The sequence below is a fragment of the Canis lupus genome, chromosome 4 (assembly GCF_011100685.1).
Source record: "Canis lupus familiaris isolate Mischka breed German Shepherd chromosome 4, alternate assembly UU_Cfam_GSD_1.0, whole genome shotgun sequence".
In the NCBI taxonomy this organism is placed as follows: Eukaryota; Metazoa; Chordata; class Mammalia; order Carnivora; family Canidae; genus Canis; species Canis lupus.
In genome coordinates, this window is record NC_049225.1 from 64973038 (window position 1) to 64998565 (window position 25528).

Below are 25528 nucleotides of genomic sequence, written 5' to 3' on the forward strand. Positions count from 1 at the left end.
ACTTTACTTATTTATCTTTCACATTTCTGTCTTTATCAGCTAGGATATAAGCCCCATGAGGACAAGGAATGTTTCCTATTTAATTCATAATGTCTGGAACATCAGGGTGCTCAAAAATTGTTTTGAGTAGTCTAGTTTATTCACCAACATATCCTCAGAATGTAGAATAGAGCCAGATACATAGTAGATGCCCAGTAAATATGTTTGAATAAATGAATTCTAAAATACCTATTACATTGCCTTATACTTAGTATTAGCTTGATAGATGTTTGCTGAATTAAGTGAATATTTTTAAGATTTTCAAAATAATTTTTGATTTTATAAAATTAAATAATAATCATTTCCTTTAAAAGTTGTCTGGATGTTTTTTGAAAACTATGTCAGATGGTTTTCCTCTTATTATTCTGATTCACCTCCAAAATTAGAATGATGATATTTCTTTTTTATAATCAATCAATACGTTTAGTATTTAACTACCAAAGAAAATTATTATAAAAATTAAAAACTGTTCTGCTAAAATCACTTGGTAATAGCAATGTTGTTATGACATTAAAAGAAAAAAAAAAGCTACTTTAGCTGAAAAAAAAAATCAGAGGTTTTAAGGCTGTCATCTAAAACAAAATAAATGAGTTTTCTAACCTGAAGAATGTCCCTGATATAATATCTCCATTTCTTTAGCAGCATTCACTTTTAGACTTTTATTTGGCATGATGGTATTTCAGACATAAATTTATAGCCACTGATTTAAAGGCATGCCATGACAAAAACGAAGATTAAATTAATGAAATAAGAAATCACATGTTTTCTTCCTTAATTAAAAATCCTATTTATACAGAGTAATGAGTGCCTCAGAACATTCATACTCTATTTTATTGTATTTTTTATTATGAGAATAATAAAAAGTGAAATAAGCATTGATTGGATTTGTCATTCCCTATACAAAACATGAATGCTCAATCTATCCCACTCCTGAAATGCCTATTCTGGAAATATATTGCTCTAAACATTTACCAAATCAAATCCACTCACTCTACTAAAATAAGTTTATTTGAAGATGGTACATAGACAAGATACACAATCTGTGATTAATACATGCCCCTGAACATCTATCTGGAGAATTTAGTGCCATTGCTGATTTTTATTTAACCTCAGTGTTCTTCTAGTGATCTCATTTTACAAACCTTTGCTGTAGAAAAAAGAAGAAAAAAACAAAACATTCTGTAGTCTAGTCACAGAATTATCTCTTTTGTTGTGTTTTATATGCAAAGCAGGGAAAAGGGATGACCTAGAAAAGGAGAAAATGCATTCTAAAATGCAAAGTGAAGAATGTGAAATCAGAGCCTGGTGAGTTTCTCAAGGCACAGAGACATTTTTTTCAATCACAAAGTTAATATCAGGTCATAGTTTAAGAACCAAAAAGAGCACTATAGAATTATACATTAAAAAAATTAATATTCTCCTTCTCAACCTCTGCAGGCATTCCTGTTTCTACCTTTTACCTTTCTTCTCCAGAGCTATTGTATATATTTTATTCTATACCTTTCTAGAATTTTCTCTATGTATATATTTATAAATTTCTTCACAAATGACTTCATTGCTATTTCACATGAAAGCTATTCCCAAACAATTCTTAAGCCAAAAAAGAAAATATTTTGGCAGACCTTAGGAGCCAAGTCAGCCAAATAATTAAACAACTTATGCATCATACCCATCACTTTTCAAAAGAAGGCAGCAGTAAAATATGAGCAATGTTACCTGATGGCATTAAATTGTCAAAAATAACAGTCAGTTTTTTACTATTACATAAACAAAAATGTTCAAACTCTACATGTTGAAGAATTGCATAGAGCAAGTTAGCACCACAAGAATCCATTCCAAGGGCTCATTACTTCACTAACAGAGGGCATGCCTCAGCAATGCATGTTTAGAACACATCAGGAACTCTCACTGCCCTGACAGTTTGGGGACATCATGAGTCAAAAAAGACCTACTTTTGTCACTTGTCAAGTGAACTATCCACAAAGTGTTATAAGATACACATACGATAGAATATACAAAAAGCATTTTAAGGTAATTGGTATGGATTTCCAAAATCAGATCAGCCTTACAAATTGGTTGATAATTTGACTTAATAAGAAAGAAAGATGTGATCATCCCCAATTGTTAATTTTATCCAGCAATGATAACCCCATTCCTTTGTCTCCTTTAATATATCTGCACTGGCCCATGCCTGAGATTCTCTTTTAATTTAAAAAGAAGAAATTGTACATTTTGGTAGGGATGAGCTCTTCTTCCCATTTCAAGTTTACATGTAGAACTTTTTCTCATTAGTTATGATCTAACATCAGAGACTACTTGCAAATAAAGCCTACTTTCCTTGGATGATTATCTGATCACCTTCATCAGAGTTTAGTATTCCAAGATAAGTACAACTTCTATTTCTTGAGCTTTTACTGTGAACCAGGCCTTCTGATTTAATTTTAACAATCTCAAAAGATAAAAATTGTTATTAATCCTGCTTTAAAAATGATGAAATTGAAACTAAGAAGTTGAATAGCTTACTCAAAGCAAAACAACACATAAGTGGAAAAGCTGAGACTCAAAGCCAGGTTTTTCTCCTTCTGAAGTCCATTCTTTTACTAGAGTATCCTTCAGTCACTAAGCTACCCAGGTGCCCATAAATAAAACCTTTTCTTAAAAAGTCCAACTTGGGATGCCTGGGCGGCTCAGCGGTTAAGTGTCTGCCTTTGGCTCAGGGTGTGATCCTGGAGTCCTGGGATCAAGTCCTACATGGGGCTCCCTGCATGCAGCCTGCTTCTCTCTCTGCCTGTGTCTGCCCCTCTCTGTGTGTGTCTCTAATGAATAAATAAATAAAATAGTTTTAAAAAATTAAAAATTAAAAAAATTAAAAGTCCAACTTTCCTAAATATCTTCTAACAGTTATGTTAATTTCAATAACTTTGTTGATGCTTCCTATGTCCTGACCCCATATAACAATATAGAACCAGTTTAAAAATTCCCAAGAATATATAAATGATCTTACAAGGAGAGAAAAGAGTTCACATACTGTGTGCTTAGTGTAGGTCTCACCCTATTTCTGATTATTCCTACTCAAGTATAGATTATATGTGGAGGCAGGAGTTAAGAGAATGAGATTTTTCCAAACTACCAGGTCTATAGAGATCTAAAGCTCTCAATGGTAGCTGCTAAAAACCTGTCATGTATTGGTTGTATGGATATCTCTCCAAAAAAAAAAAAAAAAAAAAGAGAAAGAAAGAAGAAAGAAAAAGAAAGAAAGAAAGAAAGGAAGGAAGAAAGAAAGAAAGAAAACATGTTCACACAAAAACAAGTACAAAATGTTCATAGCATCAATATTTATAAGAGCCAAAAAGTGGAAACAACCCAAGAATCCATCAACTGATGAACTAAATGGATTTTCATGCTATGGGATATCATTCTGTCATAAAAGGAAATGAAGTACTGATAAATGCTAGAGTACTGACTTTCTCTCTTGTGAAAGAAGCAAGTCAAAAAAGATCATGTACTATATGACATCATTTCTATGAAATGTCCAGAATAGACAAATCTATAGAGATTGACAGTAGATTGGTAGTTGCCTACGTCTGGGAGGAAGGATCGCTAATGGGTACAAAGCTTCCTTTGGAGTCCATAAAAATGTCCTGATAGCTGATTATGGTGATGGTTTCATAACTCTGCAAGTATATTAATAACCATAACTTTGAGTTTTATATTTTGAGTTGTATACGTTGTTGTCACTCTTACAAGACAATCAACCAACCATATGCTGGAAGCTAAAGATGAGATGACTTGTCAGAGTAGCTACGAGAAGGTATTCCTTGCACAATTAATGTTCAGTGTATCCTTGAATAATCACTGAATGATCTACAAGCTGATTTGACTCCTAGTGGGCTTCCTAATATTGGCAAAGATGGTACTTGCTGTGATAGCAGTTAAGCAGCCTCCTAGAGCTGATGGGGGAACTTCGGTTCTGTTCATTTATTATTCTTCTATGATATAAACTTCAGACTTTTGGTACTCAAAATATTCAGGTTCATTTATTTCAAAGCTATAGATTCTGTTGTACTTGTCACAAGTTTTTTTTATTTTGAGACTCATGCTGAGCAATTACGCAGCAGTTTTGCTATATCAACCATATCCTGAGGGCAGAGCATATAGAAAAATCCAAAGTTTGGGGGAAAATAGAAGCATAGGAGAGTAAATATTGAATTTATCCTATTGAAATGAAAAAGTATGACTGCTAAGATTCACTTAACATATAAAGTTTGCTAATCAGTGTACAATGACTTCCATGACTTTCTTAAAATCATGTCATGTAGCATGGGTAGAGCCTGATGGGTGGTGATGACAGACTCTTGGTTCTAGCACTTATATGTTATCAGAAGGAAAGAAAAAAAACATTGTATAGACTCCTAAGGACAAGAATTAATTTTAAAAGTGGGATTTAATGACACTGCAGGAAATAGAAATTCCCCTTCAATTTCTCTTCCCATTGCTATTCCATATACCTTCCAGTACTTTATTCATCTGCTCATCCATTAGAGTTTGAGCTCCTGGTGAGTAGCAATCCTGCCTTTCAGAGCCTAAATAATTATCACAGATGTTTAGACAGTATTCAGAAGACAGGGGTGCTATTAAAGGTACTGCCTTGTTAATTGATTAACCCAGGTCATAAACCAACTATAACAACAAACACTAAGCTCTGAATGAGCTCTTGTATTTGTATACTTATTGCAAAAACTTCCTTTGGAATTATTTGTAATTCAAATTTAAGCGAGAATACTAAAGAAAAATAATAAAAGGAAAAGAATAGTTCTAAAGTCTTAGAAGCTTTTGCTGTTAAATAGAAATGTTGTCGTTTTCCATTGGACAGATAGTCACATTAGGTAATAAAAGCACAGCAGTAATGAGTGACTAAATAGTCCACCCCTTTGTTGAATCTTTCCCTCGTATTTAAATCTTTCCTATTTTTAAGCAAACAAGCAACAAACAAGCAGAAAGTCTCTTTGACCTCCTTTCTTCTCTCTCCATCCTCCTTTTCAGGAATTTTCCAAAATGCTATTCATATTACACCATTACCATTTCTTCATAGTTCTCATTATCTCACCCAAGTATTACTTTGTAAAGGTTTAGAGTACAACTGACCTCATGTCATTTGACTTTTCAGTATTTTTTTGACTTTTCAGTATTTTTTGATCCTGTAGACCATTCCCTCCTTTTCAAAATTCTTTTTTTAAAAATATTGTCTTGGGTTCCTTGACACACTTTCTTACTTCTTGTATCTTTGGCTACTAAAAGTGTTCTTTGCAATGTTATCTTGCAGAAACAAAATGTTGAAAAATCTGGTACCTTTACTGGTTTCAGACATGCCCGTGGCTTCAATTGCCTTCAATGGGACAATGGTTATTTCTCCCTGTAGACCTATCTTTTTAGTTTCAAAACAGTACATGTAACACTCTACCTGATATCTCCATGTGGTTGTCTTCAAGGCATTTCCTAAATATTTTTCAGTGTTTTTCACTTCTGGCCTCTACTACTTATACTTAACTGTGTACTGCCCACTTCTTTCTCCAGGACTACAATATTGCATTCCTAACTGGTTTCCACATTCACCATTACCCTCTCTAAACTCAGCCTCCAAACTTCAGATTGAATCATTCTTCCAAAAAAGTAAATCTGTTCATGTAGTCATCCTTCCTTTTTCTCTACCCTACAACTCACATTAAAAACTCTTTCTGAGGTCTCAATGCTCTTACCAAAAAGACAAAACTCTTATGGGGCCTGGTTCTCTCTCCAGGCTCATCTCAATTCATTTTCTATCTGAATAGCTATGCCCCAGTAAATGGCATTCTTTCAGTTCTTGAATGTTCCACATTCCCTTCCACCACCAGGCTTTTGAGCAGGCTACTTCCTCTATCAACAATATTCTCCTCTCCTATTATCTCTTTGGTAGACTCTGACTCTTTTTTGTATCACTTCCTCAAGGGGGTATTTCTTGACCTTCACTGGGTAACAAATTATCATAAATATACAGGCTTAAAACAACACAGATTTATTATCTCACAGATCCCATGAGTCAAGAGTCTGGCAGCAAGTTAGTTGAGTTCTCTGCTTAGGGTTTCACCGGACTGAATCATAATGTTGATATGTTCAACTTCATTGAAGGTTCAAGATCCTATCCCAAGCTCAATCACATTGTTGGCAGAACTAATTTCCTTGTTATTGTAAGGCTGAGGTGTTCATTTTCTTGCTGGTTATCATCTATAAGTGAATGAATACACAAATCATGGTATATTCAATATAGTTGAATACAATTTAGCAATAACAGTAATAACTGATTACTATACACAGTAATATGAGTAAAATTCAAAATAACTCTTCTGAGTGAAAAAGCCAAACCAGAAAAATAATAAACAGTGTATGAATCTCTTTACATAAACATCTAGAAAATGCAGTCTGTCTAGAAAGCAAATTGCTGGTTGCCTAGGAATAGAGCAAATGGAAGAAGTACAGCCGGGCATGAGAAAACTTTTGGGGAGTAATGGAGGGTCCATTATTTTTTTTTTTAATTTTTATTTATTTATGATAGTTACAGAGAGAGAGAGAGGGAGGCAGAGACACAGGCAAAGGGAGAAGCAGGCTCCATGCACCGGGAGCCTGATGTGGGATTCGACCCCGGGTCTCCAGGATCGCACCCTAGGCCAAAGGCAGGCGCCAAACCGCTGCGCCACCCAGGGATCCCTGGAGGGTCTATTATTATCTGTAAACTTTAAATAAGTGTAATTTATTATATGTCGGTTATTCCAAAAAAAAAGTTATAAAAAAAGAATCAGCACTGCCACCATTTTCTGATATCTTTTTTGCTTTAAATCACTTTGCTTTCTCTTACCTGACTGTGGCCAGAGCCTAGGACTTCCTTTGAGTATCTGGTGTTTCTCAGCTCCAGAGACATGTTTTTGGAGTACCCAAGGCTTCCAGATGACCAATCTTTATATTAAATCCCAATTAGAGCACTGGCAAGTGTGTATGGTATGTGAAGATAATTTGGAGAATTGATGCACATGTTTTATCCACATGGTGGATAAACTTTCATCTCTACCAAAGAGACCTTTTTGTTATAGGCCTGTAAATCAAATGGTGCCCTGAGCCAAAAATAAAGTATCTTACAAAACTTTGCTAAGGGTAGCTGCAAAATCAAATTCAATTTGTAAAATTTATTTTACCATGATCAATAAATCAGTTCAAACCAAGCTAAGGGTTTTCCAAGAATATAACAAATAAATTAACTGTAATTTAAATCAAAGTTATACATTTTCTGAAATCATTAAGAAGAGCAGAAACATTCCATTTTTTTTTCTTTTTATTTGTCTGACCTGGGGTCTATTCAAAGTTCTTTTGGCTGTTAATAACAGAAACCAACTACAGCCAATTGTGGGATGGTGGGGGGAGAAAGCAGAAAGAAAAGAATAGAGTACATTGGAATGCAGGAGGATCTTACAGAATCTAAGCACAGTTGGGCCATTTAAGAGCTGGGACGAGGAACTCTTGAAGCTGTTAGGATCCCAGACCAATCATTCACTCTCTTCTTCTGCTTTCCTCCAAAAGAAACATTAATTGTAAACAAAGTACTGTTCAGGATGTACCTGTGAGTTTGCTTCTCCATATGCATGGAATGACACGGATGCTTTATAGTTTCTGAGTTTTCCTCTTCCCCACTCAGGTAACCGAGGTCAGATGGATGGGTGCTTCTCCCTGGAGCCTGCCAGACTCCAGGGAAAGAGAGACTTTGATAAGCCTGACCTGAGTCATGTGACCACATTGGTTCAATCAACAGTGGTTGGGTCTATGAAGACAAGTCCATATGTACATAAAGTTATAAGCATGACTACTGGCTTCACCTGAGGGTGGGAGACAGTTCCCAGAAAGAGAAGCTCTTTGTGATCAGGGCAGATTCCCTAAAGGTGTCTACCACTTTTGGCGTTTGGAATGGTAAAATGTTACCCTGTACTGAACTTGAATCTGAGTTTGCTTTGTTCAAATGGTTCAAGTCCCTAGCCATAACCTTGTTCCCCATGTTGCAGGTAAAACAATGCCACAGTTGTCGACATCTCAGTGGAGCTCTCGGATGATATCTTGGCAGAGAAAAATTAACATAATTCCATAAGGTACATGGAATATTTCCTAATGACTACAACTGATTAAATTCCAGTTAGAGCCATTCTGGGCTTCCAAGCACCACAATTAGTGGAGTGTGTTTTCACCTCCCAATTTTGAAGTAAAATACCTAGATCGAAGAAAAGTCTAGTTACTGTCAACTACATAAATGAAAGTACTTATATACCACAGCATGTATACAATTAGCTAATAAATTTCAACTCGATAATTATCTGAAATTAGGAAAGCAGAAAAGAAAGAAAGGAATGTGCCACATACCAACTCCACATTTTCCCCTAAAAGCATTGGTCTCCAGTGGTGATAGTCACAACATGTTTGGGAAAATGTTATTGGACCTTGTGGAGTTAACGATATAGTGTGGCTTTCAGCTAGGAGGAGAGCTTTAAAGCAGAGTCATAAGAATATTGTGGTAATTGTACTCAACACCAGGGAAAAGAAGTAAAACAGCGAGATGTTGAAAATAATACATTTTAATGGAAAGAAACATAAAACAAACTTCACAATGGTGCCCTTTTAATGTGCTCATGATAGCTGTTAATTTTGAAAAGGTAAGTGGACTGTTTATAGCATATAGAGAAGTAGAAGGTAAATGTTAAGAAAGACTATTTTGGGATAATAGAAAGCATGGTACTAAATCTTAAAGTAGTAGCTGCTTAAAATCTTGCCATTTTCCCAAATTTAGTCTATGACCTAGAAAATTTTAACAGCTCAAAGCCTTAGGCAGATTGAAGAATCAGTCCCACATTTGGACTTTTTAATCAGGATAATGGATTCAGATCAAGTTAAAGATATCAAACAGTAGAAACAAAGAATTATTAAAATATTAAATGAACAGAATCATAAAAGTCATAGAAGTTGAGAGCTGTGAAGACCTTTACAGGTGATAGAGTACAACTCCCTTTTCACACAAATAGAAAAAAAACAAGACTTGGGAGATCATGTCCCTGGCTGAAAAACACATATCAGAAAATCTTTACAATCATGACTTTCTTCAAATGATGCAAATGCCTGTATCACAGAAAATCTTCAATAAGTATTTGCTGAAAGAATATATTAATAAGTGCTTCAGCCTTTTCAAAACCTATTTATTAGACATTTAGTTATGCATAACCATATAGAATGTGATAATGGCAGTCTGAATATTAAATATTAAAAATTTTAAATACATAATACCATTTAATTATTGATTTCATAACACAATTTGTAACCAGTATGGTCAAGATTAAGAGTTTCGTCGGAGAGCAGCTACCTACTACCTCTATGGTCACCTAGGGAAATATGCCTTGAAGATATGCAGTCTCCCTGTGATGTGTGCTGGACCATGTCCAAGTCCCTGCTCTCTATTCCGTGTCCTCGTCTTGATCTCCACCAGGAAAATGAGAGAAGCCAAGATAGGAATTCACAAAGCAAAGACATCAAGGAGAGCATGTTAGACGGACAAGGAAAATATAAGGACAAAAAGTGGAAAGGCTTTGGAGCACATAGTATTAATAAACATTTATTAGTAAATTGACGAATCTGGTTTTTCTAAAAGGGGGTGGAGCCAGAAAAATGTAGATATTGTATCTTAAAGTTCTTAGCACATTGTTGATATGACCTGGAAAACATGATCAGTTTGCTAGGACTGCTGTAGCAAAGTACTACAAGTGGAGTGATTCACACAACAGAAATTTATCATCTCACAATTTGGAAGCTGGAAGCCAGAACTCAGAATGCTTGTTCCTTCTGTTCCAGACCTCTCTCTTTGGCTTGTAGATGGCCATCTTCTCCCTATGTCTCTAGGCATTGTCTTCTTTCTACATGTGTTTGTCTCTGTGACCAAATTTGCCCTTTTTATAAGGTCATCAGTCATATTGCATTAAGCCTACACTAATAATTCATTTTAGCTTAATCACATCGGCAATGACACTTTTACGTGTCCAAAGACCACATTCTGAGATATTTAGGGTTTAGACTGCAACACATCATGGGTGTTGTGGTGGGAGACATGATTCAACCCATAACAAACACATGGGTTACATAAAAAGAAAAGTTTCATTTTCACTTTTTTTACTTGAAAAGTACAAATGAAAGTGTCAAGGGGCTATAAGATAACATCTTTATTTTTTGGAACTAGTTATTACATTGTATTAATGGTTTAAGGAGGGAAGTTGTGCCTCTTGAAAACTTGCTCATCTCTAACTTGCCATTGACTTTATGTCTGTACACAAGGAAGTAGCTATATGTGGTCCGTGAAAAATCAATCTTCAAATAGACAATTTGAGAGAGTCTTGTTTTTAGTTTTCTGCTTGTTTCACAAGATCTTGGATTTATGGGTAGGAGGCATCTTTCTTCTATTGTTAATGCTTTTATTTATGTATCAATGGCAGAGCTTTTTTTTTTTATTTTCTTGTAATGGTCAGAATCTTACTGGGCAAAAAAAAAAAAAAAAAAAAAAAAAAAAAAAACACTTTCCAACATTTTACAGAGTGACTAGCAATTGGAGAAAGCTGTAGCACATTTACTTGCTAAAATATTTATGAAGAATTATAAACAGAGTAGTATGGTGGTTAAGAGAATAACTTTGGAGTCTGATGGATCCAAGTTGAAAATCTGTCATTTGCTAATTGTATGACCTTGAACAATTAGCCAACCTCACTATACCTCAGTTTCTGGCTCAAATTCATTTATGATAGTAGTAACTAACCTCCTATGCATTCTATGACAATTAAATTTAAAAATGTTCATAAAATGTTCATAATAAACACCTGGCTCATAATAAGCCTCTGTCTGTGATAGCTCTCATTATTAAATGAAGAATGAGAATTGGAAGATGAAATCACTATGTAAGTTTGAGCCCAATACTATGATATTAATAAGAACAGTAAGATTCAAAACTTGTGATGATACTTGAAAACAATTTGGAACTAAATCCCTTTTGTTTCACATTTCTTTCTTAACCACAATAATTTGTTAAAGCAATACATAAATCATTTTAACCTCTATTATCAATTTTAATAGTCATTTGCATTAATTTTCAAATAAAAATTATTAACTTGTATTTCCTCATTTTTATTGGTAATTTTCCATCACAAGATAGTATTTATAAAATCATATTGCTAGAAATTGGTCTTAGAGATAATTTTGTCCAAATCTTTCACTTTACTGACAGAAAATTGATATCCAGAAAGTGTAAATGGTTTTCTTAATGTTAAATATTTAGGTCATAACCAACCAAGGCTTTTTAAATCCCAGGCCAGTGGTCATTGAAGGTCATAACTCTTCAAAATAATACTAACACGTATTATATTGAGCCATACAGTGTTGAACTTCCAAACTTTTTTTACTTAATTTTCTACCAAAGAAGATGCCATTAAACTTGCCAATTGGAAATTAATTATAGCACTACCACCTGATACTATTTAACGTGTCCCCATACAACAAAAGCTTATAAACACCTACCTTTGGAGCACATAAGCAGGTATAAATGATCTTATCCAATTGAAATTTAAAATTAAACTATACTAACCTTAATTTATTTAAAAAGTAAAGACACTCCTAAACTGACAGGGTAACAAAATGAAATTAAGTTGATTCTGCAGCCCTTGGCTAAATTCATCTGATTGATCGACATGACAAACTCACTAAAAGATAAAGTAAGAAAAAAGGATGGTTTTTAAGATAATCAGATCTGTCCACATTAACTCATCTTGGAGACAGCCAAACCCACAATGCCTTGCATTATTTGTTTTTTTTTTTTCCACTGATCAAGAGATTAAAAAGAAACTGATGTAATTTCTATTGACAAGATTTCTAATCACTCTTACATCTCTGTTTTTCCCAAGGGTTTTGAGAACAATAGCTAGAAAAACTCCTGAAATGATGAAAAATTAAGTAGTGGGCAGCCCCGTCGGGACCCCTCTCACTTCCGAGAGCTTTCTCTGTATTTTACTTAATAAACTTCTATCCCTTTACCCACCCCCCCAAAATTAAGTAGTGATGCCAGTATTGTGAGGTCTTTGTCTTCTCTGGGAAGGGGAGAGGGCTTAGGAAAGAATAGCCTGGTTCTTGTCAAAGATATGCTCCTAGGATGGATATGTTGTTGGCATTCCAGAACCTTTCCCAGTTTTAGAGGAATTACAGAGGGCAGATATTAACAGAGGGAGAAGTCAGTGGACACTGCTAAGTGGAGCAGGAGAGAATCAGAGAAATTATCTCAGTCGAGGGATATTATAAGTAGGTGCCCAAGGCACATAGGGATCATGTCACAGCATCAACTATGGTTTTACAAATGTGGAAAGGATACATAGGGGAACCTGTTTGTGGACATGAACAAACTAAAAGTTCATGTTGAATTAAGAAAAACAACTTGGATTTGTAAAACTGGAGCCTGAATTGGGCTATAGTATCACCAAACTAACTATTTGTGTATGTGTGTGTGTGTGTGTGTGTGTGTTTTGAATTTGTCATTTGTCACATATCATCTATAGAGGTCTACATAGTGAATGTGTAAATCTAGTTTAGTTTACCAAGCAATAGAAATAGAAACTGGTACTAGCTGTATACATTTTACCCTTAAAAATACATAACCAGATACATACTGGTCTCTAAATTTAAGATTTTCCTAGGTAACTTCCTTATTAATTTGGCCTGTTTGCCCTGAAGGCCTGCTGGACTGCAGCTGTCATCTGAGACATTATTCCATGTTTCTTGCCTCTGTTTTTATCTCATTTTGGTTTATTTTCTTATTTTATGAAAGGAAATCTTCTAATGGCTACCCATAAGAAAAGATACATGGGGTGTTTTTTTTTTCAGACCATTTATGTCCTAAAATTTATTTCTTTAACTTTATACTTGCCTGCCAACTTGCCTTATTACAGAATTTTAGGTTGGAATACCTTTCAAAATTTCCTATCTTTTGCCCCATTATATTCTAGCTTCTAGCATGACTGCTAAGTCTACTGTCACTTCAATTCTTTATCCTTTCTATGGGACATATTTTTGTTCTCTTTGGAAGCATTTTAGAATTTTTTTTAACTCTCATTATCTGAAATGTCACCACAACATGAGTTGGTGTAGTCTTTCTCACTTATGAAACTGGGCTCTCAGAGGGTTCATTTGAGCTGGAAACTCATGCCTTCCAAATAAGAAGCATTTATTATGATTTTTATTATTATCCTTATTAAATTTCTTTTATCCTCTTTTATCCTGGAACTCCTATTATTTGAATGTTGGATATTTCATATTGATCCATCATGGAATGATCAAGTTTTCATTTATTTGGACTCTTTACTTTCGATCTCTGTTTTTGGTTTCACTTTTCGAAAAATATCTTCAACATTATATTCCAAAATTTTATTCAATTTGCTTTAATGGGTATCACATTTTCTATCCTTCAAAAGTTTATTATTGTTGTTTGCTTGTTTTTTTAATAACTTTCCATTTTTCAACAAATATAATACCTCCTTTTGTCTCCTAAGAAACTGACCATAATTCTGATATTCCCTTGTATTTCCAGCATTAGCTCGGTCTCCTTCAGATTCCTTTTCCTCTCTACAGTTGTTTTCATCTCTGTCTTTCAAGAAGGGACTTTCTGAAAATTAATAAAACCAGAATTCAAAACCCTTTGTGCTTGGACAGGACTTTGCAACTGGTGAGCTTCACCACAGAGGAAATGGTAGACATCTGGTCATTCATCAGGGGATTTTTCCAAATACTAGTAGCAATCGATTTTTTTTTTTTTTCCTTCGAGGTTATTTGGCTTCTCCAAAGAAGAAACTTGCAGTCCTCTGGCTGAGATATGTGCCTGGGTCACAGCATTCTTTGAAACCGAGGAATACAAGGTTGCCAAAGCTTCATTTCAATGGGTAGAATTTCAATTCATCCTCCTCTTTTCAATATACTACCTCATTCTTCTCTTCAATGTGTCAGGTGTCCCCTGGTCCTGAGCCCCTCTCATTCGATTTTTCTGCAGAACCCCCGGGATCTACTGGGGCAGGGGAAGAATTGCCTGGCTACCCAGCATGGGACCTGCCCTGAGGTCCAGGCAAATGTACAAACAATGTCTGGATCTTCTGACTCCCGCTTCTCCCAGACTTGAGCAGGAAGGGAGGCGACATGTGGCTGAGCCTTCTCCTGGGTCTGTGATCCCAACCGGCTGGCTTCTCGTGATCCCCTTAACGGTATGTTTCCCTTCACTGCTTAGGTGGCTTTAACACATCTCATAAGGCATCATATGCAACGTGGGTCTTTTCTTTAAAGATTATTTATTTATTTATTCATGAGAGGCACAGAGAGAAAGGCAGAGACAGAGACAGAGGGAGAAGGAGGCTCCCTGCAGGGAGCCTGATGCAGGATTCAATCCCAGGACCCCAGGATCAGGACCTGAGCCTAAGGCAGACACTCAACCACTGAGCCACCCAGGCATCCCTACACTGTGGGTCTTTAGCAAGAGAGAAACCTAAGTTCAAAATTAAAAAAAAAAAATGGAATAAAGGAAAGAGAGCTGTGCACGGAGAGAAGTATCACAAACAGAGTCTGTGCAGCTGCAATGAATGTGGATTACATGTTTGTATGGGGCCCGTGGGGGGCAGAGGCAATGGGAAAACCAAAGGAAAAAAAAAAGTCTCTTTGAAGAACAACAGTGGAAAGTTCTGTGGGAGCCAGTCAGTTGGGGACTTGAAGTCTGAGCTGCAGAAATGGAAATAGTTACGAAAGGCAGGGGGGAGCCATTAATAGCAGATTTGTGGGGAAGGTTCCATGAGATCAGATAGGGAGGCAGGAGCATCCTGCAGTGCCTTTTCCATAAGCCAGATAGATGCGGGTGGTGAGAGTCACAGCAGGACTGGAAAATCTCCAGTGAACTAGATATGAAAGATGAAAGAATGATACTGGGAGAAGTTCTCAAAAATCTCAGATTCTAAGGGCTATGTGCTAGAGATCCCACTATTATCATAAGGTCCCTTTAAAATGGAGCCTAATATTGGGGCCCCTGCATGGCTCAGTGGTTGAGTGTCTGCCTTTGGCTTAGGGTGTGATCCCTGGGTCCTGGGATCAAGTCCCTCATGAGGCTCCTCGCAGGGAGCGTGCTTCTCCCTCTGCCTGTGTCTCTGCCTCTCTCTGTGTCTCTCTGTCTCTCATGAATAAATAAATAAAATATTTTTAAAAGATTAAAAAAATAAAATGAAGAGTAATATTAAAGCATCTAAGCTGTGTCTTTATGAATGTCTGCATGAAAAGTAAACTGTTATTCGATTGTTCAAATATTTCTGTGGAAGGATGGACACAAAATCACACACAATAATAGCAGGTTTATAAATATTTATGTTAAATGCCACCAGAATAAAGAATACTTCAAGACTTTTTTATTTTTTTAAATCTTTTTTTCATTCATTTGACAGAGAGAAAGAGAGCACAAGCAGGGGGAAGAGCAGGCAGAGGGAGAGGGGGAGAAGCAGATTCCCCTCGGAGTGGGGACCTGTATATGGGGCTGAATCTCAGGACCCCAGGATCATGACCTGAATTGAAGGCAAGTGCTTAGCTGACTGAGCCACCCAGGCGTCCCACCTCTGGACTTTAGAAAAGAAAGTTTTATAACCTAAAGGTCATCCTTTCACATGCAGAAAGAATTCCCAGATATATCCCTAGTACCCGGCACAAAAGTGATGCTGAAATAATCTCATTAGAAAAGAAGGTTTTGCATAAACAAAGTTAATTCTTAAGATGCCATCAAGTATAAGAGGATTGATTGCTAGGAGAGTTTTAGACGTATGGCTATTATTCAATACTGCTTATTTAATTACGACTGAAATTTGATAAGATTATGACAGAAATATAACATACATAAATATAATAACTACAGACCCATACTGGTTTCACAACAAAACAGATTTGAGAATAGGCACATTCAAGTACAAAAAAAAGATGAGCAACTATAGGAAGATTCTTTCTCTTGGGTGTGGTGCATTTGGAGATGTTCGGCCAAAAGTCCCAGGTCAGGTATAAACCTGTGCTTCTTAAAATATGTTTTTTTTGCTTTGTCCGAAGCAAAAAAGCATAGCTTTTTCCCTGAAATTTTGCGGGTAACTTAGACAGCCGCGGTGTGATTGCTAAGGTAGCATCTGGTGGGAACACTGGGGCCAGCAACTCTGTCCCCGGGGCAAAACTGCCAGTTATTTCTGGACCCGGCTGGAGGTGCTCAAAGTTTTCCGTCCTCTGAACGGCAGCTGTCACAGCAATTTAGTGTCTCTGGCCACCACAGCAGGAAACTGATTAGTTTGATTGTAGGAAAGAAAATGCCACCCTCAGAATAATCAGTTCAATTTTCTCAGTCGTGAGCAAAAAGGGTATCTGCTCCTGGTCCAGCTGTGTGAAGGGAGCACCTCACCATCTGCTCTCTCTACTTGCCTCGTGCCACACTCTCCTCCCTGCCCCAAGAGACCCAGAGAGGGGTCTAGGTTAGCTGTTGTCTGTTGCCCCCAGGGGAGACTTTATTTACCTCAGATGCAGAGTCAGGTGATATTTTGTAGATGGAAGGGACCTGGGGTCAGCTACAGTGAAGGCTGGTTCTGGGCAGATGCATGAGGTAGATGAAGTCAGGTGTCAACAGTGGCTCCTTTGTTCAAGGAAATAGCTAGTTTGCTTTTGATGCCACCCCAAAAGCATTCCTTCGGGGGTTCATCTTTTTGAAAAAGTCAATATATCACTTCACAGCTTAGAGCTTCTCATGGATGTCACCTCACTTTTCAGATCAAAACTCAAAATTATTATCGTGACCTAAAAGCCCTGCACGAAAGCCCCCAGGTGGCCTCCCCCCCGTCACTCCCTGCCCTGGTCAGTCACTTCTCTGTCACTCCAATCCTCGTGCTCCTTCCCACCTCACAGGAGCGGCTCGCTCACTGGTCCGTGGTTATCTGGTATTTGGTTACTTGTTGACTGTTCAAGTCTCTCACCTAATGTAAGCTCCATGAGAACAGGGACAGCATCTTCTTTGTTACCACTCTCCCTGCAGAGCTTGGCAGGGTGCCTCACCCGTAATCATGTAATCAAAGCTCACTAAGTAGTTGGTGAATGAAGGATGCCACCCTTCTCCACCAGGTCCTGAAAGGGTAGAAATATTGTTAATACCTAAACATTCCCCCCAACCTAAGACCTGAGTTCCCTAGAGCCCATTTCTAATGGCTTCTAATGGCTAACTGGCTATGCCCTGTTGTGACAGGAGAGGGGAAATCTAGGCCAGACATCATTTAATGGTCTTTATGCTCTCCTTCCAACTTATAGAATACATATGAGAAATTAAAAGCTGTGTTATTCTGTAGTCATTTCACTGAAAAAGTTGAGCTGGTGCTTTTAGTGTTGTTTAATTTTTTTTTTTTTTTTCAAAAATTCCCAATGTGAGCACAACCACATTTTTGGTAGAATTTTTTGAGCAACGTGCAATCATGAAGTTTATCAGGTCAGTTCAACCAACTCTGATTTCAACCAGCAAGACAGGAATTCGTTCTATATTCTGATTGTCTACAACTACCTACCAAACAACCCAAGGTTTTGTGGTTTAAAACAACAATTATTCATTTTGCTAAATGATATGTAATTTGGACAGGGCTCTCTGTGGACTGCTCATCTTTCTTTGTTCCTTGAAGCATCCACTAGAATGGCTTGACCAGGGATGAAGTTTCCATTTCTGTGATGGCTCATCTGCATGGAGTTTGTACTGGTTGTCAGCTGGAAACTCCCCTGATGGCCTTTCTTTCTTTTGCTTTGGGCTTCTCCATGGACTGCTTGGGCTTCCTCTCATGAGATAGGTCAATCTCAGATGTGAGTGTAAGAGTTAGTAGAAGCTGCTAGTCTCTGGAAGCGTTGGCCCAGAAAGTGGCACAGCATTACTTCTGCTGTATTCAACTGGTCAAGTGCTATAGACTGAACGTTTGTGTCTCCCAAAATCTATATGTTGAAACCGAATCCCCAGTGTGATGATATGTGGAGGTGGGCCTTTGGAAGTAATTAGGTCATAAGGGTGGATCCCTCCTGAATGGGATTTTTGCCCTATAAAAGGGACTCCAGAGAGCTCCCTCACTCCTGCCCCATATGCAAGTGCACAACAAAAAGATGGCAGTCCATGAACTCCACCAGACACCTAATTTGTCTGCCTCTTGTTCTTGGACTTCCCAGCCTCCAGAACTGTGAAAAATAAATTTCTTTTGTTTAAGCCACCCAGCCTATAGTATTTTGCTATATTGGAGCCAAAATGAACTAAGACATCTGGCAGTCACAGCATCCCCTAGATTCGAAGGGAAGGCTGTATCAAATAATTTTATACAACCCCGTCCTTGTCCCTGGAAAGAAGCAGTTGAATAATCACACATGTGTTGCTCTCCAAGGCATTTAAGGAAGCAGTAAAAGCATAGCCACCACTTTCTGTTGGCATTGCTTTGGCCTTGTATCCCGCTCTCTTTGCTTAGGATTTGAAAGAATCCTTGGAGGTAGTCGGGGAAAGAATATTGTCAATAATTTGGAAATAGATCCTGACTATATTTAGTCCACCACTTCATCACTTCCAGGTCTGATAAAAAAAAATCAACTAAACAAGACTATTCTGTATTTTTACTCTGTTCAACTTTTTGTTGCAAGTAATATGCTTTTTAGTTGGGCTTTAGGGAAAAACTCAGAAAACTTATTTAAATGGTAAGATTTACAAAGTCCATAGCAGGACTAAAGTCTTGCCTTTGAAGTCAGCTGTGATAGCATTTCAGTGTCAGAAGCAGAGTGCAAGGAATAAGAATTATTGCTGGTGAAAGAGAACAAGGCTGCTAAGTCTGAGTAGGGTAGCAAGGGAAGGTTTCTTAGAGCTGGTGAGATTTTGATGAAACCTTGCAAGATGGCAAAGATGTAGATGGGTACAAAAGGGAAGGGAAGGCAGAATTTATTTTAAGCAGTTATTCTAAATTTCACCCCAAGCAGTAAGCTACCATGGGGAGAGGCAGGCGACAAGGCTGGAGTAGATTGGGGTCAGACTGCCAAAGACGTTGCCCAGGATTTCAGCGTAGTGAGCACAGTTCTGACAGGCAGCAGAAGCCCGGCGGTCAGTCACCCAGGCCTGAGCTGCAGAGGCAGGAGCAATGAGAATGGACGCTGGGGAGGAGATCGAATGACAGTTGGGGGCAGAGGCTGTGCCAGCATCAGGTGAGCAGCTCTTCAGTGGAGGACAGATGCAGAATTGCAATAGGAAGGGATCAGAGCCCCAGGCTAATGAGTCACGTCCTCAGACAGCCTCATGGAGGTCTCCAAAGAAACAAAGTGGAGAAAAGGAAGTGCAGAGGGCTTTATGGACACAGTTGCAAACTGCTGAGCTGGCAATATGGAGTCTAACAGTCTCTATGACTTTCACAGTAACCAGGCTGAGGCCCCAGGTCTTTGTGATTACCTTTGTCAAGCAGTGTCAGCTACAGATTTCTGAACACAGAAGTGGCAAACTAAGAGTGGTCCCTTAAGATCAATCATGCAGAGAGGCCAGTGAGTGACATATATATTATAAACAAAGATCTGCATCACAAACCACACTGCTACCAGCATCCACCAAAGATGTTCACTTTATATCTGAGTACTATGCAGAGAGCATGGGGTGATCCTCACATGATTCAATGAAATGATTAGAACCAATATAATTCTTCCCTTTTGATCAAGGGGGACAATGTAAAATTGACAGTGTAAATAACTTGTCTAAAGTAACAGTTCAAATTAGCATCAGATCAGGGAGTGATACTCTCTGTAGTTCTCAATTGATTTGCATTAAGCTGTGATCACTGTTAGGTGTAGGCTGGAGCTGTAAGTTTATGGGCTGTCTTACGGGCCACTGGAGGTGCCCAAGGGAACTTCCTTCCAGTCCCTACATGTTGCAAAGCTTACCGTTGCCCTCTGTGGTTGCAGAAGCTTGAAACTTCAGTAAAGACTGGAGGTTGCCCTTGAAGCCAAGTCCACCCACCTGTCATAATGATAATTGAAGTTAAAAATATATGCAGAGGATAATCTCAACCTTTTGGTATCGGTTTAGACCTGATTTGTGACCCAGTATGACCCAGTTTCTATTCTGGGGAAAGTTCCATGTGCACTTGAGAAGAATGTGTATTCAGTTGCGTTCAGATGGAAAGTTCTGTATGTATCTGTGAAATCCATCTGGTCCAGTGTATCATTTAGGGCCCTTGTTTCTTTGGTGATGTTGTGCTTAGAAGATCTGTCATTTGCAGGAAGTGCCGTGTCGAAGTCTCCTACTATTAGTGTATTATTATCTAAGTATCTCTTTACTTTGGTTATTAATTGATTGATATACTTGGCAGTTCCCACATTAGAGGCATAAATATTCATGATTGTTAGGTCTTCCTGTTGAGATACCACCTCACACCAGTGAAAATGGTAAAAATTAACAAGACAGGAAACAACAAATGTTGGAAAGGATGTGGAGAAAGGGGAACTCTCTTGCACTGTTGGTGGGAATGTGAACTGGTACAGCCACTTTGGAAAACTGTGTGGAGGTTCCTCAAAGAGTTAAAAATAGGACTGCCCTATGACCCAGCAGTTGGACTGCTGGGGATTTACCCCAAAGATACAGATGCAGTGAAACAGCAGGACACCTGCACCCCGATGTTTATAGCAGCAATGTCCACAATAGCCAAACTGTGGAAGGAGCCTCGGTGTCCATCGAAAGATGAATGGATAAAGAAGATGTGGTCTAGGTATACAATGGAATATTACTCAGCCATTAGAAACAACGAATACTCACCATTTGCTTTGATGTGGATGGAACTGAAGGGTATTTTGCTGAGTGAAGTAAGTCAATTGGAGAAAGACAATCATTATATGATTTCACTCATACGGGGAATATAAGAAATAATGAAAGGGATTTAAGGGGAAAGGAGGGAAAATGAGTGGGAAAAAATTAGAGAGGGTGACAAAACATGAGAGACTCCTAACTCTGGGAAACGAACAAGGGGAAGTGGAAGGGGAGGAGGGAAAGGGGATGGGGTGATTGGGTAATGGGCACTGAGGAGGGCACTTGATAGGATGAGCACTAGGTGTTATTCTTTATGTTGGCAAATCAAACTTCAATAATATATATATATATGTGAGTATATATACTATATATACATATATATTATATATGTACACGTTGTATATATGTGTGTGTATATATATGTATGTATATATATAAAATTTTGTGGAGAGTGGCCCCAGCTCATAGTTATAGCTGAAAGAAAGACCTTATAGGCATGTAATCTCTCACACATGAAGCCCTTTCATTTTACAGAAAAGAATACCACAATGTAGAACAGTTAAGTAACTTATCCAAGATCACCCAGTTACTCACTGGTGGATCTCACCCAGGATCTAAGTCTTCTGTTTTAAGGTGTAATTTTAATGATGGACCTTTTAAAATTCTGTTTATTCTGCTAGGAGGTTTGAAAGGCCAGAAAAGGAATCCAGAATCAGTCTTTATTGATCCCTTAGATTTTCCTTGGTGTAACAGTGTTTGGTGTGGCTGCAACATTTAATATAAACAAAAATCTTTATCATTTTTTAACAGATTTGCTTGAATCAGCCTTACAGATGAAGCGTTAGTTGAAAGGGAGCAACAAGCAATCAGAGATGGTTAGAAACTTTCCCTGACCTCCCTTTGGATACTCTATATAGAAAGCCCTTGAGGCCAACCATGGTGTTTATCTTTTTTTATGATCTAATTTTGAGTTTCTAGGAGATACTCCGTAAATAGTAACTTAATTGATTAAGGTGAAGAAAACCACCCTGAACCCAGTGCTGGACAACATAGTTACATACAGGAGTCCAGCCTGGCACAAAGGTCAGCTCCCCAAGTGAGCTGTAAGTGAGCCAACCATCTCTCCTGGTGATTGTGTGATCTGGTGAATAACTCTCTGTGTGGAGAATGAGGGTATATCATGAGAATGAGAGACTTGGGAGTTTGCAAATTTATTCTGATATATCATAATAGCTGGGATGAGATTGGGGTGGTGGCCCCTCCAATCATTATCATAGGATAATGTCATAACATAAAGCTCCTTCTCAAGGTGAGAGAGCATTCACTCAGGGACTAGTGTGAAGGGAACTGGAAGAGGGGAAGGAGTCACTCAAGGGCCATTACCAAGGGCACAGTCCTGTTAGCATACTCCCAGCTCCATGGGGACCAGTGGACCATACAAGATGTGGTGAGGAGAAGAGAGGTACAAAATGGCATGCCATTTTCGCTCTGCCTGCTTCTGCTCTGGCCTCTCTGATCAAAGTCCCAGGTAAGTCAAAGTGCTCTGGACTTGGAGTCATAAACCTAGGTATACCACCGCTGGCCAACTGTAACTTTTGACAAAAGACTTAACCTTTCTGCCTATCAGGTGCCTGATTTGTAAAATGAGCATATCAATACCTCCCTCAGATAGTAAAGAAGGCTTACTCTGGGACCAGCAGGATACAAAACCTTACATAGTTATCATTGTCACTGAAACCCTTTGAGGATAGAGTAATATTATCTCAACACTCAATGCATTGTTTAAAATCTCCATTTTCCTCCCGTATTTATTCTACATGATTCTCAGTCTCTTTCATGTGAAAATTAAAACACATTTATGAATATTCCAGCAGTGTCTGATACCTTTTTGGCAATCTAAACTTTCAGTCCCTCCTCTCCTCTTTTCTTTCTCTGTCTCTCTCCCTTCTTTCATTTGCTACATCAATGCACCTCATTCTTACATCTATATTTTTCTCTAGAAAACATGGAAACAAACAAACAAAAAACACCTTTTGCCTCTTCAGCAAAGAGAGTTAACCAGAAACACTGAGGAACTCTCATCCTCCAGTAGGGATTGTGACTTTGCGATTCATTTTCTAGCCATATCCATGCATACAGGATGGTGCTTTATTTAACACATAAAAAATTATATCTTGGAAAAGAAGTTCTGTAGTTTTTAGAGCCCAGTGGAGATATTTCCAAACACACTTTGCCACCTTTAAGGTTTGCCTAAGGCTAGTCTTAAATTATCCTATGAATTCCATGTAGGAGAGTCTTTACACTATTTCTGATTCGCTTTGTCTCTCCAATGGAAATCTTGTCCTGCATCCTTGGGTCTTTACTCTTTTTACCCCTTTGGCTCTTCTGCCAAGTTTTATAATGGGCAAAACCTTGCATAGTCTATCAAAGATTTAGGCATATCGATCATCATCTCTCTTCTACTACTTCAACAGCCTTTCATTTCTTAGGCCTCTATGGGGGTATTTCCATCCCTGGTAAGAGCTTCAGAAAGGTCTCCTCTCAGAGGGCTCCTGAAATACTGCTGATATACTTCAGCAAACACAAATCAGACTTTTAACAACAGCTATACTAGTTTTTCCAATTCTCAGTCACTGACATGTACCAGAGGCAAGTTTATAATAGCTTCTGGGTCCCATACCTCATAGAGGAAAGGATTAATTTTGGCACACTATTTCTTTTTTAAAATCTAGGGTGAAAAACCTATTGCTTTGCAATCCTGTCTTAAGAAAATTGCCATTTGCCCTTCAGCATATAAGAAAGACTACAACAAATGCTGATTTATAATAAAATAATATAGATAATAAATTCTACGCATGGAAAAACCAAAATAAATGAACTAGCTACCACAAAATATGTTTCATGGATCCTTTTGAAGGAGAACAACTGTAAGATATTCATAATTTCACATAAATACAAGTTTGAGACCCCCAAACACCACCTGCATCATTGTGTTCAAATGCCTCATTTTACAAATGAGCATATGAGATCCTGAGAAGGTGACTGATTTGGCCAAAGCTACCTATTCACAGAGTGCCACTTCTTACTGAAGGATTCAAGTCCATCTGGGAGTAAAAAACAACCAACCAACCAAACAAACAAATAAACCATTGTGCTTTATTCTCTGCTTCCTATTTGCAAAACAACTGCTCTGAAAATATAGCCCTTGCTCTTATATGGTTGCAAGTTTCCTTAGACCTAACCAATCCTGGGTACTAAAGGGGTAACTTTCATTCTATTTACCCAATGTTCAATGGCTCACTACTCTCCTCATCTCATGGATGCGTATCTTACACTCCTATGTCTTGAGGTCTTCAGGTGCTACTCATAAGTCAATCTACCAGCACTATTTTCCTTTCCTCAACTATTGACCTGATCCTTCCAAGCATCCCCATACTGCTATTGCTCACTGTGCCCTCCAGGAGACTACTGGTGTCTATGCCAGGGCCAGTTCTATATTCAGTGTAAAAATGCCTTTCTTCTCTCTAGATCATCCTTTGTCACTGAGAAGCATAGGTGTACCACTTGTAACTTCGAGTTTCTGGTGTATCTACTTCACTCTTCTTTCTCTGTCTGCCAACTAGCTTTTGTTGCTTTTCCTTCACATGGCAGACTGTATTGCTGTGACTATAATTCAGTGGCTTATATGATTCAGCACTATGGAGAGACTTCCTGGACATCTGGAATTTCAATTCCAGGATCTCAGGAAAGAAAATCAGAATGACCTATCTTGAATAGAATGTCTATTCCAGGTCCAATCAGCCATGGCTAGGATTATAGAATACAAACATGTTTGCAATTCATTGGCCTCTAGGAAATGGGAGTAAATCTCAAAAAAGAGGAAATGGCCCATGGACTGAGCAGATATCCAATAGGTCCACTATGGGGCCTTTAAGCGGACACCGTAGTGTCCATCCCACTTCTCGTCTTCCTGTTTTGAGGCAAATTCTTTCCCTGTGTGAATCAAAGAGTGTGAATGTGTATATGTGTGCTGCTCATATGATCAACTTATCCAACATCCCTGAACATTTCTGAATCCCAGTAGTGAGCCGAACTTGGGCTCCAGCTTACATAAATTAGCCTCCCAATATATAAAATAATAGCTATAGGATTCACCCAGAAAATTTTATCTAGTATAATAACTTGAGCATAGGACTAACTTGCTCAGCCTAGCTTTCTTATCAGAGAAAATGCCCAAAGCCAATCCTGATTGTGTGTTAGGTAATGAAAGTAGCCATATCTTCTCCACTCCACAAAATCTACCTTGAGATTCTTAGTCTTTGAAACATACAAGTGTGATTTTAAACACCAGTGTGTAATTGTGTTCAAACTAATTCTCTTGTTTGTTTACTGGGGAAATATCATAACTTGTTTTCATAGTGCCAGAGAAAAGGAAATCTTTCCATCATCTCAGAATTGGGACATCCCTAATAACAGCATGTTCCACCTTTCCCTTTGAGGCAAACCTCTTCCATCTACCCAACCTAGACAGTGCAAGTGGGGCAGTGTGGCTTCGGAACACTAGTGATT